The sequence below is a fragment of the Patiria miniata genome, unplaced genomic scaffold (genome assembly GCF_015706575.1).
Source record: "Patiria miniata isolate m_02_andy unplaced genomic scaffold, ASM1570657v1 HiC_scaffold_29, whole genome shotgun sequence".
NCBI classification, from domain to species: domain Eukaryota; kingdom Metazoa; phylum Echinodermata; class Asteroidea; order Valvatida; family Asterinidae; genus Patiria; species Patiria miniata.
In genome coordinates, this window is record NW_024037068.1 from 17,955,515 (window position 1) to 17,968,999 (window position 13,485).

Here is a 13,485-nt window from a genome sequence, read left to right on the forward strand (position 1 = left end):
CCCGCAACGACGACTTTTACACAAATTGCATGTTCGGGTCAAAACAGGCATGACAGGACTTGAAAAACAGCTCTCAAAAGTACCTTTTGTACTCATTTTATGACAGAAACAATAGTCGTTTTTATTTCATCACACCTTAGGCTACATATACCCGAAAAATGACGGAAATGTCTTCGAGCATTCCACAACCTCTTTAATGTACGCCCAATTTCAAATTTCCAACAGAAAGACTATAACTATAAATACATGGTGTATATAAAAACAGGAAACCCAGATGTAAATGTAAATTATAAACAAAATCTAATAAACATTTTCAAATAAGTTAAGATCATGTGAAACACCAATGTTCCTCTTTTCAATGATACCTTGATTGCGTGTCTGTGACCACGGATGACTGAGCATTCATTGCTATTCTGTCTAGGGTCAAAACCTGTGCTGGGCCAAGTTTGTTCAAAAGGGTATCTGGTAATTCTTTGCATATGGAAAGGCTTAAGCTAACGAAAAAACTGAGACATCCTTTTCTTCAGAACAATTTCTTCAACTTGGACACAGTGATTTCACCACTCTCATTGTTGAAGTTAACCCTATCATGGCCCAATGCCTTCAACATGGCCAACACCTCTCTCCACTGCGCAATAGTCGTAGCCTTGTTGCCATTTTGTGATTGGACGATGAACGACATTCGTTTGATGGTGTCTTCATATCTCCAGTGCAAGTAGCTGCAAGCGCGGTCGCAATAGCGCTGCCTACGCACCCGGGATCCGCACTCAGTATACAATACTTTCAGAATCATTTTACTGACGGTCTGTTTTCATAAATGAACATTTCATAAATGAACATCAAATGATCTATAATTACAATGATCTATAAAAGCCCACAAGGCTTTGCACATCCAATGCGACCTTTACATATAGTCAATTTCAACCTTTTGCACAAACCAGCCAGCAATCTTATTAACCAGGTAAAACTTGGCTCAGTACAGGTTTGGACCCTTGACAGAAAAACAATAGATGCTCAGTAAATTAAAATAAAATTGTGTTTTCGTAACTCATGCCATGCTCGCGCTGCGACAAATTGATTCTGTTTTTACCCCAGACCCGCATACAAAAACAAACGCTAATGTAACGTACAGGCAGGCACCAGACTATTCCTCATTTGCATACGTATTTAAAAATCTTGCATGATCCAATACCAGGGTGAAAGAGCAGGTAGTGGAGGGCACGTACTGCTCGACACCCTGGGGATGAGGTTGTTCCCACAATATATTGCGACACCTGCGTTTCCTTCAAAACAATTGGTGAAATAGGTTAGCGGTCACCAGCGCCATTGTACATAGCTGGCGGGGACCAGCGTAAGCAATTAAATCCACCGAAAACAGGATTTGTACACTTTTGAGTTTTGTAGATTTGGTCAAAACAATTTTTAAGTTAATTAGTCATTGAAAAGATGCATAGAACTTCAACTTAATTTGGTTTATCAAATACAAATTTTCCCATAGAAATAAAATTCTTAACAGTGAGTTGGTTTTTACCCTTCAGTCGAGAGGTTCGAGGGGTATTGTCATTGCCTACGGCGTACGCCCGTCCGGATGTCCGTATATCTCTCCGGCCGCCCTTACCATGGACCACTTGTGGGGTACCCGTCCTTTATTCAAGGTACCCCGCAACAAAATCTTTAAAAAGAGGGACAATGGGACAACAATAGAGGTACCAAGTCCATCTGGCTGGGATGTCCGTCCGGGCAGCTTAGTTTCCGGATGATAACTTGAGTTAGAAATGTTGTATGGGATTGTAACTTCCGTAGGGGGTTGCGCTAAGGAGTAGGCAAGTTGGGATTAGTTTTGAGGTTAAAGGTCAAGGTCACCGTGCAGTGGCGTAGCCACGGGGGGGGGGGGGGGGCATGGGGGGCGACAGCCCCCCATGAGACCTTGTCGCTCCCCCAGTCGCCCCCCCCCCCACTGAGATTTTGAGTTTCTAAAAAAAATATCATTGATCTACATGACGCCCCTCCATGAAATGTTCCAGCCCCCAGCGCCCCCCACCCCCCCCCCCCCCCCCCCCCCAACTGAAAAATTCCTGGCTACGCCACTGTCACCGTGGTGAGTTAAAGGTAACTGGTTTCTGGATGATAACTTGAATAGAAATTAGATTTTGGGGTCTAACTTTGGAAGGGAGTTGCCCTTGGGAGTAGGCAAGTTGCAACCTCGTCCCCAGTGCTTACTTTATTTCCAACCGCGTTTCCAATAGTAAACCCTGCATAGGAAACTTTCTTCCTGTATCCTGATTGGATACCGAAATTGGCTAGTAATGGATTTTTATCGTGTACTTGGTGCTATTATTGACAACGTGCAGTGCGAGTTTTCGCGATCATTCGTCCATGCCTTCTCGAAAATACTAATTTCCTTTACAGTTTGCTCATATTAATATGAAATATGATACTCCATGTTGTCTCGATAAGATCGTAACAGTTTGATTTCAAAAATCGTGTTTTCGTAACTCGCGTCAGGCTCGCGCTGCTACGAATTGACTCTGTTTTTACCCCAGACACCGCATACAAAAACAAACGCTAATGTGTAACGCATATCCAGGCACCAGACTGTTCCTCATTTGCATACTTTTGACTTAATTTCGTCAAGTTTGATTTTTTGGCCAAAAATCAGTATTTTTGATGACGACGGATATGGAAAACTTTTTAGATTAAGGACATTTGGGTGAAAACCTTAAATGTTTGTTTTCTGCCCGGATCCGTACTGTAGTGAGCTGAAATCTCTTGGGGATTCATTTCTGGCGTTTACTCACCTTATGTGAACTTTTGACTTGGTTTCGTGAAGTTAGATTTTTTGGCCAAAAATCAGTATTTTTTATGATCGCGGATATGGAAAACTTTTAAGATTTAGACCATTTTTGGTAAATAACTGAAATGTTTTTTCTTCCCAGATCCTGACTGTAGTGAGCTCAAATCTCTCTGGGATTCATTTCTGGCATCTACCCACCTCGTGTAAGCAGTTGACTTATTTCGTGAAGTTGGACTTTTTGACCCCAAATCAGTATTTTGATGACCGCGGATATGGAAAAAACTTTTCAGATTTGGACCATTTGTGTTCCAAACTGAAATGTTTATTTCTGCCCGGATCCTGACTGTAGTGTGCTGAAATCTTTTGGGGATTCATTTCTGGCACCTTCTCACCTTGTGTGAACTTTTGACTTGGTTTCGTGAAGTTGGATTTTTTGGCCAAAAATCAGTATTTTTCATGACCGCGGATATGGAAATCTTTTCAGATTGAGACCATTTTTGGTAAAAACTAAAATGTTTGTTTTCTGCCCGGATCCTGACTGTAGTGAGCTGAAATCTCTTGGGGATTCATTTCTGGCATCTACACCCCTCGTGTGAACATTTGACTTGGTTTTGTGAAGTTGGATTTTTTAGCCGAAAATCAGTGTTTTTCATGACCTCGGATGTGGAAATCTTTTCAGATTGAGACCATTTTTGGTAAAAAACTAAAATGTTTGTTTTCTGCCCGGATCCTGACTGTAGTGAGCTGAAATCTCTTGGGGATTCATTTTTGGTGTCAACTCACATTGTGTGAACATTTGACTTGGTTTCGTGAAGTTGGATTTGTTGGCCAAAAATCAGTATTTTCATGACCGCCGATATAGAAATCTTTTCAGATTGAGACCATTTTGGTAAAAAACTAAAATGTTTGTTTTCTGCCCGGATCCTGACTGTAGTGAGCTGAAATCTCTTGGGGATTCATTTCTGGTGTCTATTCACATTGTGTGAACTTTTGACTTGGTTTCGTGAAGTTGGACTTTTTGGCCAAAAATCAGTATTTTTCTTGACCGCGGATATGGAAAACTTTTCAGATTGAGACCATTTTCGGTAAAAACTAAAGTATTTGTTTTCTGCCCGGATCCTGACTGTAGTGAGCTGAAATCTCTTGGGAATCATTTCTGGCAACTACTCACCTTTTGTGAACTTTTGACTTGGTTTCGTGAAGTTCTAATTTTTGGCCAAAAATCAGTATTTTTCATGAACGCGGATATGGAAAACTTTTCAGATTGAGACCATTTTTGGTAAAAACTCAAATGTTTGTTTTCTGCCCGGATCCTGACCGTAGTGAGCTGAAATCTCTTGGGGATTCATTTCGGGCATCTACTCCCCTCGTGTGAACATTTGACTTGGTTTTGTGAAGTTGGATTTTTTGGCCAAAAATCAGTATTTTTCATGACCGCGGATATAGCCTTGGTCAATGCTCTCGTCGTTATTCGTCCTGTACGCGGTCAATCGTCGGCATATATCCTCGCCTCACGCGCTATGCACATGCATGTAAAATTACAGCGCGAACAGCGACCTCATGCGGCCACTATTTTTTATGCAAATCAGTTGAGGATGATCTCGAGCCTTGGTTCAATCGTCGGCAAAAGCTTATGTTTTTCTTTATTTTGCGCTGGATTTCTAGCGCACGACCTCGTATGCGAATACAGAGAAGTGTAGGCGGGGCTAATATAAGGAGTGTCCAATCACACCTTGGTAAATCCGGACGTCATCAAATTATTTGCAGCTATTCGCCTTTTGCGGACGTGACAGGAACCACAGTTTTTGTGCATTGGTGCCGTGTGCAGAGACACACAACGTGTACATTGTACGTGTATGCATTATGTACGGTGCCACGTTTCACTATGCAAGTTTCCACGCAACGATCGACCAATAAGAAAACGACATTTTAAGGTCAGCTAAGGCTATTAACATAATGAGCACCACCCCCAAAACCTCACATGGACAATTGAGCCAAGGCTCGAGATCGTCCTCAACTGATTTGCATAAAAAGAGTGGCCGCATGAGGTCGCTGTTCGCGCTGTATTTTTACATGCATGTGCATAGTGCGTGAGGATATATGCCGACGATTGACCGCGTACGGGACGAATAACGACGAGAGCATTGACCAAGGCTACCGCGGATATGGAAATCTTTTCAGATTGAGACCATTTTTGGTAAAAAACTAAAATGTTTGTTTTCTGCCCGGATCCTGACTGTAGTGAGCTGAAATCTCTTGGGGATTCATTTCTGGTGTCTACTCACATTGTGTGAACTTTTGACTTTGTTTCGTGAAGTTGGACTTTTTGGCCAAAAATCAGTATTTTTCATGACCGCGGATATGAAAAACTTTTTAGATTTCGACCATTTTTTGTAAAAAACTAAAATGTTTGTTTTCTGCCCGGATCCTGACTGTAGTGAGCTGAAATCTCTTGGGTATTCATTTCTGGTGTCTACTCACATTGTGTGAACTTTTGACGTGGTTTGTGAAGTTGGACTTTTTGGCCAAAAATCAGTATTTTTCATGACTGCGGATATGGAAAACTTTTAAGATTTACACCATTTTTGGTAAAAACTAAAATGTTTGTTTTCTGCCCGGATCCTGACTGAAGTGGGCTGAAATCTCGTGGGGATTCATTTCTGGCACCTTTTCACCTTGTGTGAACATTTGACTTGATTTCGTGAAGTTGGAATTTTTGGCCAAAAATCAGTATTTTCATGAATGTGGATATGGAAAACTTTTAAGATTGAGACCATTTTTGGTAAAAACTCAAGTGTTCCTTTTCTGCCCGGATGCTGACTGTAGTGAGCTGAAATCTCTTGGGAATTCATTTCTGGCATCTTCTCACATTGTGGGAACTTTTGACTTGGTTTCGTGAAGTTGGATTTGTTGGTCAAAAATCAGTATTTTTCACGACCACCGATATGGAAATCTTTTGAGATTGAGACCATTTTTGGTAAAAAACTCAAATGTTTGTTTTCTGCCAGGATCCTAACTGTAGTTAGCTGAAATCTCTTGGGATTCATTTCTGGTGTCTACTCACATTTTGTGAACTTTTGACTTGGTTTCGTGAAGTTGGAATTTTTGGCCACAAATCAGTATTTTTCATGACCGCCGATATGGAAAACTTTTACGATTTAGACCATTTTGGTAAAAACTCAAATGTTTCTTTTCTGCCCGGATGCTGACTGTAGGGAGCTAAAATCTCTTGGGGATTCATTTCTAGCATCATCTCACCTTGTGTGAACTTTTGACTTGGTTTCGTGAAGTTTGAATTTTTGGCCAAAAATCAGTATTTTTCATGACCGCGGATATGGAAAACTTTTAAGATTGAGACCGTTTTTGGCAAAAACTCAAATGTTTCTTTTCTGCCCGGATGCTGACTGTAGGGAGCTAAAATCTCTTGGGGATTCATTTCTAGCATCATCTCACCTTGTGTGAACTTTTGACTTGGTTTCGTGAAGTTTGAATTTTTGGCCAAAAATCAGTATTTTTCATGACCGCGGATATGGAAAACTTTTAAGATTGAGACCGTTTTTGGCAAAAACTCAAATGTTTGTTTTCTGCCCAGATGCTGACTGTAGTGAGCTGAAATCTTTTGGGGATTCATTTCTAGCATCTTCTCACCTTGTGTGAACTTTTGACTTGGTTTCGTGAAGTTGGATTTTTTGGCCACAAATCAGTATTTTCCATGACCGCGGATATGGAAATCTTTTCAGATTGAGACCATTTTTGGTAAAAACTCAAATGTTTGTTTTCTGCCCAGATCCTGACTGTAGTGAGCTGAAATCTTTTGGGGATTCATTTCTGGCATCTACTCACCTTGTGTGAACTTTTGACTTGGTTTCGTGAATTGGAATTTTTGGACACAAATCAGTATTTTTCATGACCGCCGATATGGAAAACTTTTACGATTTAGACCATTTTTGGTAAAAACTCAAATGTTTCTTTTCTGCCCGGATGCTGACTGTAGGGAGCTGAAATCTCTTGGGGATTCATTTCTAGCATCTTCTCACCTGTTGTGAACTTTTGACTTGGTTTCGTGAAGTTTGAATTTTTGGCCAAAAATCAGTATTTTTTCATGACCGCGGATATGGAAAACTTGTAAGATTTAGACCATTTTGGTAAAAAACTCAAATGTTGTTTTCTGCCCGGATCCTGACTGTAGGGAGCTGAAATCTCTTGGGGATTCATTTCTGGCATCTACTCGCATTGTGTGAACATTTGACTTGGTTTCGTGAAGTTGGATTTGTTGGCCAAAAATCAGTATTTTTCATGACCGCGGATATGGAAATCTTTTCAGATTGAGACCATTTTTGGTAAAAAACTAAAATGTTTGTTTTCTGCCCGGATCCTGACTGTAGTGAGCTGAAATCTCTTGGAGATTCATTTCTGGTGTCTACTCGCATTGTGTGAACATTTGACTTGGTTTTGTGAATTGGAATTTTTAGCCAAAAATCAGTATTTTTCATGACCGCGGATATGGAAAACTTTTAAGATTGAGACCGTTTTTGGCAAAAACTCAAATGTTTCTTTTCTGCCCAGATGCTGACTGTAGTGAGCTGAAATCTCTTGGGGATTCATTTCTAGCATCTTCTCACCTTGTGTGAACTTTTGACTTGGTTTCGTGAAGTTGGATTTTTTGGCCAAAAATCAGTATTTTCCATGACCGCGGATATGGAAATCTTTTCAGATTGAGACCATTTTTGGTAAAAACTCAAATGTTTGTTTTCTGCCCAGATCCTGACTGTAGTGAGCTGAAATCTTTTGGGGATTCATTTCTGGCATCTACTCACCTTGTGTGAACTTTTGACTTGGTTTCGTGAATTTGGAATTTTTGGACACAAATCAGTATTTTTCATGACCGCCGATATGGAAAACTTGTAAGATTTAGACCATTTTTGGTAAAAAACTCAAATGTTTGTTTTCTGCCCGGATCCTGACTGTAGGGAGCTGAAATCTCTTGGGGATTCATTTCTGGCATCTACTCGCATTGTGTGAACATTTGACTTGGTTTAGTGAAGTTGGATTTGTTGGCCAAAAATCAGTATTTTTCATGACCGCGGATATGGAAATCTTTTCAGATTGAGACCATTTTTGGTAAAAAACTAAAATGTTTGTTTTCTGCCCGGATCCTGACTGTAGTGAGCTGAAATCTCTTGGGGATTCATTTCTGGTGTCTACTCGCATTGTGTGAACATTTGACTTGGTTTTGTGAAGTTGGAATTTTTAGCCAAAAATCAGTATTTTTCATGACCGCGGATATGGAAATCTTTTCAGATTGAGACCATTTTTGGTAAAAAACTAAAATGTTTTTTTTCTGCCGGATCCTGACTGTAGTGAGCTGAAATCTCTTGGGGATTCATTTGAGGCATCTACTCGCATTGTGTAAACATTTGACTTGGTTTCGTGAAGTTGGATTTGTTGGCCAACAATCAGTATTTTTCATGACCGCCGATATGGAAATCTTTTCAGATTTAGACCATTTTGCTAAAAAAACTAAAATGTTTGTTTTTTGCCAGGATCCTGACTGTAGTGAGCTGAAATCTGTTGGGGATTCATTCCTGGTGTCTACTCACATTTTGTGAACTTTTGACTTGGTTTCGTGAAGTTGAATTTTTGCCACAAATCAGTATTTTTCATGACCGCCGATATGGAAAACTTTTACGATTTAGACCATTTTTGGTAAAAACTCAAATGTTTCTTTTCTGCCCGGATGCTGACTGTAGGGAGCTAAAATCTCTTGGGGATTCATTTCTAGCATCATCTCACCTTGTGTGAACTTTTGACTTGGTTTCGTGAAGTTGAATTTTTTGCCAAAAATCAGTATTTTTCATGACCGCGGATATGGAAAACTTTTAAGATTGAGACCGTTTTTGGCAAAAACTCAAATGTTTGTTTTTGCCAGGATCCTGACTGTAGTGAGCTGAAATCTGTTGGGGATTCATTTCTGGTGTCTACTCACATTTTGTGAACTTTTGACTTGGTTTCGTGAAGTTGGATTTTTGGCCAAAAATCAGTATTTTCATGACCGCGGATATGGAAATCTTTCAGATTGAGACCATCTTTGGTAAAAAACTCAAATGTTTGTTTTCTGCCCAGATCCTGACTGTAGTGAGCTGAAATCTTTTGGGATTCATTTCTGGCATCTACTCACCTTGTGTGAACTTTTGACTTGGTTTCGTGAATTTGGATTTTTGGACACAAATCAGTATTTTTCATGACCGCCGATATGGAAAACTTTTACGATTTAGACCATTTTTGGTAAAAACTCAAATGTTTCTTTTCTGCCCGGATGCTGACTGTAGGGAGCTGAAATCTCTTGGGGATTCATTTCTAGCATCTTCTCACTGTTGTGAACTTTTGACTTGGTTTCGTGAAGTTTGAATTTTTGGCCAAAAATCAGTATTTTCATGACCGCGGATATGGAAAACTTGTAAGATTTAGACCATTTTGGTAAAAAACTCAAATGTTTGTTTTCTGCCCGGATCCTGACTGTAGGGAGCTGAAATCTCTTGGGGATTCATTTCTGGCATCTACTCGCATTGTGTGAACATTTGACTTGGTTTCGTGAAGTTGGATTTGTTGGCCAAAAATCAGTATTTTTCATGACCGCGGATATGGAAAACTTTTAAGATTGAGACCGTTTTGGCAAAAACTCAAATGTTTGTTTTGCCAGGATCCTGACTGTAGTGAGCTGAAATCTGTTGGGGATTCATTTCTGGTGTCTACTCACATTTGTGAACTTTTGACTTGGTTTCGTGAAGTTGGATTTTTTGGCAAAAATCAGTATTTTCATGACCGCGGATATGGAAATCTTTTCAGATTGAGACCATTTTGGTAAAAACTCAAATGTTTGTTTTCTGCCCAGATCCTGACTGTAGTGAGCTGAAATCTTTGGGGATTCATTTCTGGCATCTACTCACCTTGTGTGAACTTTGACTTGGTTTCGTGAATTTGGAATTTTTGGACACAAATCAGTATTTTTCATGACCGCCGATATGGAAAACTTTTACGATTTAGACCATTTTTGGTAAAAACTCAAATGTTTCTTTTCTGCCCGGATGCTGACTGTAGGGAGCTGAAATCTCTTGGGGATTCATTTCTAGCATCTTCTCACCTGTGTGAACTTTTGACTTGGTTTCGTGAAGTTTGAATTTTTGGCCAAAAATCAGTATTTTTCATGACCGCGGATATGGAAAACTTGTAAGATTTAGACCATTTTGGTTAAAAAACTCAAATGTTTGTTTTCTGCCCGGATCCTGACTGTAGGGAGCTGAAATCTCTTGGGGATTCATTTCTGGCATCTACTCGCATTGTGTGAACATTTGACTTGGTTTCGTGAAGTTGGATTTGTTGGCCAAAAATCAGTATTTTTCATGACCGCGGATATGGAAATCTTTTCAGATTGAGACCATTTTTGGTAAAAAACTAAAATGTTTGTTTTCTGCCCGGATCCTGACTGTAGTGAGCTGAAATCTCTTGGGGATTCATTTCTGGTGTCTACTCGCATTGTGTGAACTTTTGACTTGGGTTTGTGAATTTGGAATTTTTAGCCAAAAATCAGTATTTTTCATGACCGCGGATATGGAAAACTTTTAAGATTGAGACCGTTTTTGGCAAAACTCAAATGTTTCTTTTCTGCCCAGGCTGACTGTAGTGAGCTGAAATCTCTTGGGGATTCATTTCTAGCATCTTCTCACCTTGTGTGAACTTTTGACTTGGTTTCGTGAAGTTGGATTTTTGGACACAAAATCAGTATTTTTCATGACCGCCGATATGGAAAACTTGTAAGATTTAGACCATTTTTGGTAAAAACTCAAATGTTTGTTTTCTGCCCGGATCCTGACTGTAGGGAGCTGAAATCTCTTGGGGATTCATTTCTGGCATCTACTCGCATTGTGTGAACATTTGACTTGGTTTAGTGAAGTTGGATTTGTTGGCCAAAAATCAGTATTTTTCATGACCGCGGATATGGAAATCTTTTCAGATTGAGACCATTTTTGGTAAAAAAACTAAAATGTTTGTTTTCTGCCCGGATCCTGACTGTAGTGAGCTGAAATCTCTTGGGGATTCATTTCTGGTGTCTACTCGCATTGTGTGAACATTTGACTTGGTTTTGTGAAGTTGGAATTTTTAGCCAAAAATCAGTATTTTTCATGACCGCGGATATGGAAATCTTTTCAGATTGAGACCATTTTTGGTAAAAAACTAAAATGTTTGTTTTCTGCCCGGATCCTGACTGTAGTGAGCTGAAATCTCTTGGGGATTCATTTCTGGCATCTACTCGCATTGTGTGAAATTTGACTTGGTTTCGTGAAGTTGGATTTGTTGGCCAAAAATCAGTATTTTTCATGACCGCCGATATGGAAATCTTTTCAGATTTAGACCATTTTTGCTAAAAAACTAAAATGTTTTTTTTTGCCAGGATCCTGACTGTAGTGAGCTGAAATCTGTTGGGATTCATTTCTGGTGTCTACTCACATTTTGTGAACTTTTGACTTGGTTTCGTGAAGTTGGACTTTTTGGCCCAAAATCAGTATTTTTCATGACCGCGGATATGGAAAACTTTTCAGATTGAGACCATTTTCGGTAAAAACTAAAATGTTGTTTCCTGCCCGGATCCTGACTGTAGTGAGCTGAAATCTCTTCGGGATTCATTTCTGGCATCTACTCACCTTGTGTGAAATTTTGACTTGGTTTCGTGAATTTGGATTTTTTGGCCAAAAATCAGTATTTTCATGACCGCGCAGATATGAAATCTTTTCAGAGTGAGACCATTTTTGGTAAAAACTCAAATGTTTGTTTTCTGCCGGATCCTGACTGTAGTGAGCTGAAACTCTGGGGATTCATTTCTGGCATCTACTCACTTTGTGTGAACTTTTGACTTGGTTTCATGAAGTGGATTTCTTGGCCAAAAATCAGTATTTTTCATGACGCGGATATGGAAATCTTTTCAGATTGAGACCATTTTTGGTAAAAAACAAATGTTTTTTTCTGCCCGGATCCTGACTGTAGGGAGCTGAAATCTTTTGGGGATTCATTTCTGGCACCTTCTCACCTTGTGTGAACTTTTGACTTGGTTTCGTGAAGTTGGATTTTTTGGCCACAAATCAGTACTTTCATGACCGCGGATATGGACAACTTTTATGATTTAGACCATTTTTGGTAAAAACTCAAATGTTTGTTTCTGCCCGGATCCTGACTGTAGTGAGCTGAAATCTCTTGGGGATTCATTTCTAGCATCTTCTCACCTTGTGTGAACTTTTGACTTGGTTCGTGAAGTTGGATTTTTTGGCCAAAATCAGTATTTTTCATGACCGCCGATATGAAAAACTTTAAGATTTAGACCATTTTTGGTAAAACTCAAATGTTGTTTTCTGCCCGGATCTTGACTGTAGTGAGCTGAAATCTCTGGGGATTCATTTCTAGCATCTTCTCACCTTGTGTGAACTTTTGACTTGTTTCGTGAAGTTGGATTTTTTGGCCAAAAATCAGTATTTTTCATGACCGCCGATATGAAAAACTTTAAGATTAGACCATTTTTGGTAAAACTCAAATGTTTGTTTTCTGCCGGATCCTGACTGTAGGTGAGCTGAAATCTCTTGGGGATTCATTTCTGGCATCTACTCGCATTGTGTGAACTTTTGACTTGGTTTCGTGAAGTTGGATTTGTTGGCCAAAAATCAGTATTTTTCATGACCGCGGATATGGAAAATTTTTTCAGATTGAGACCATTTTTGGTAAAAAACTAAAAGTTTGTTTTCTGCCCGGATCCTGACTGTAGTGAGCTGAAATCTCTTGGGGATTCATTTCTGGGTCTACTCGCATTGTGTGAACATTTTGACTTGGTTTGTGAAGTTGGAATTTTTGGCCAAAAATCAGTATTTTTCATGACCGCGGATATGGAAAATCTTTTCAGATTGAGACCATTTTTGGTAAAAAACTAAAATGTTTGTTTTCTGCCCGGATCCTGACTGTAGTGAGCTGAAATCTCTTGGGGATTCATTTCTGGTGTTCTACTCGCATTGTGTGAACTTTGACTTGGTTTCGTTAAGTTGGATTTGTTGGCCAAAAATCAGTATTTTTCATGACCGCCGATATGGAAATCTTTTCAGATTTAGACCATTTTTGGTAAAAACTAAAATGTTTGTTTTCTGCCAGGATCCTGACTGTAGTGAGCTGAAATCTGTTGGGATTCATTTCTGGTGTCTACTCACATTTTGTGAACTTTTGACTTGGTTTCGTGAAGTTGGACTTTTTGGCCCAAAATCAGTATTTTTCATGACGCGGATATGGAAAACTTTTCAGATTGAGACCATTTTCGGTAAAAAACTAAAATGTTTGTTCCTGCCCGGATCCTGACTGTAGTGAGCTGAAATCTCTTCGGGATTCATTTCTGGCATCTTACTCACCTTGTCTGAACTTTTGACTTGGTTTCGTGAAGTTGGATTTTTTGGCCAAAAATCAGTATTTTTCATGACCGCAGATATGGAAATCTTTTCAGATTGAGACCATTTTTGGTAAAAACTCAAATGTTTGTTTTCTGCCCGGATCCTGACTGTAGTGAGCTGAAAACTCTGGGGATTCATTTCTGGCATCTACTCACTTTGTGTGAACTTTTGACTTGGTTTCATGAAGTTGGATTTTTGGCCAAAAATCAGTATTTT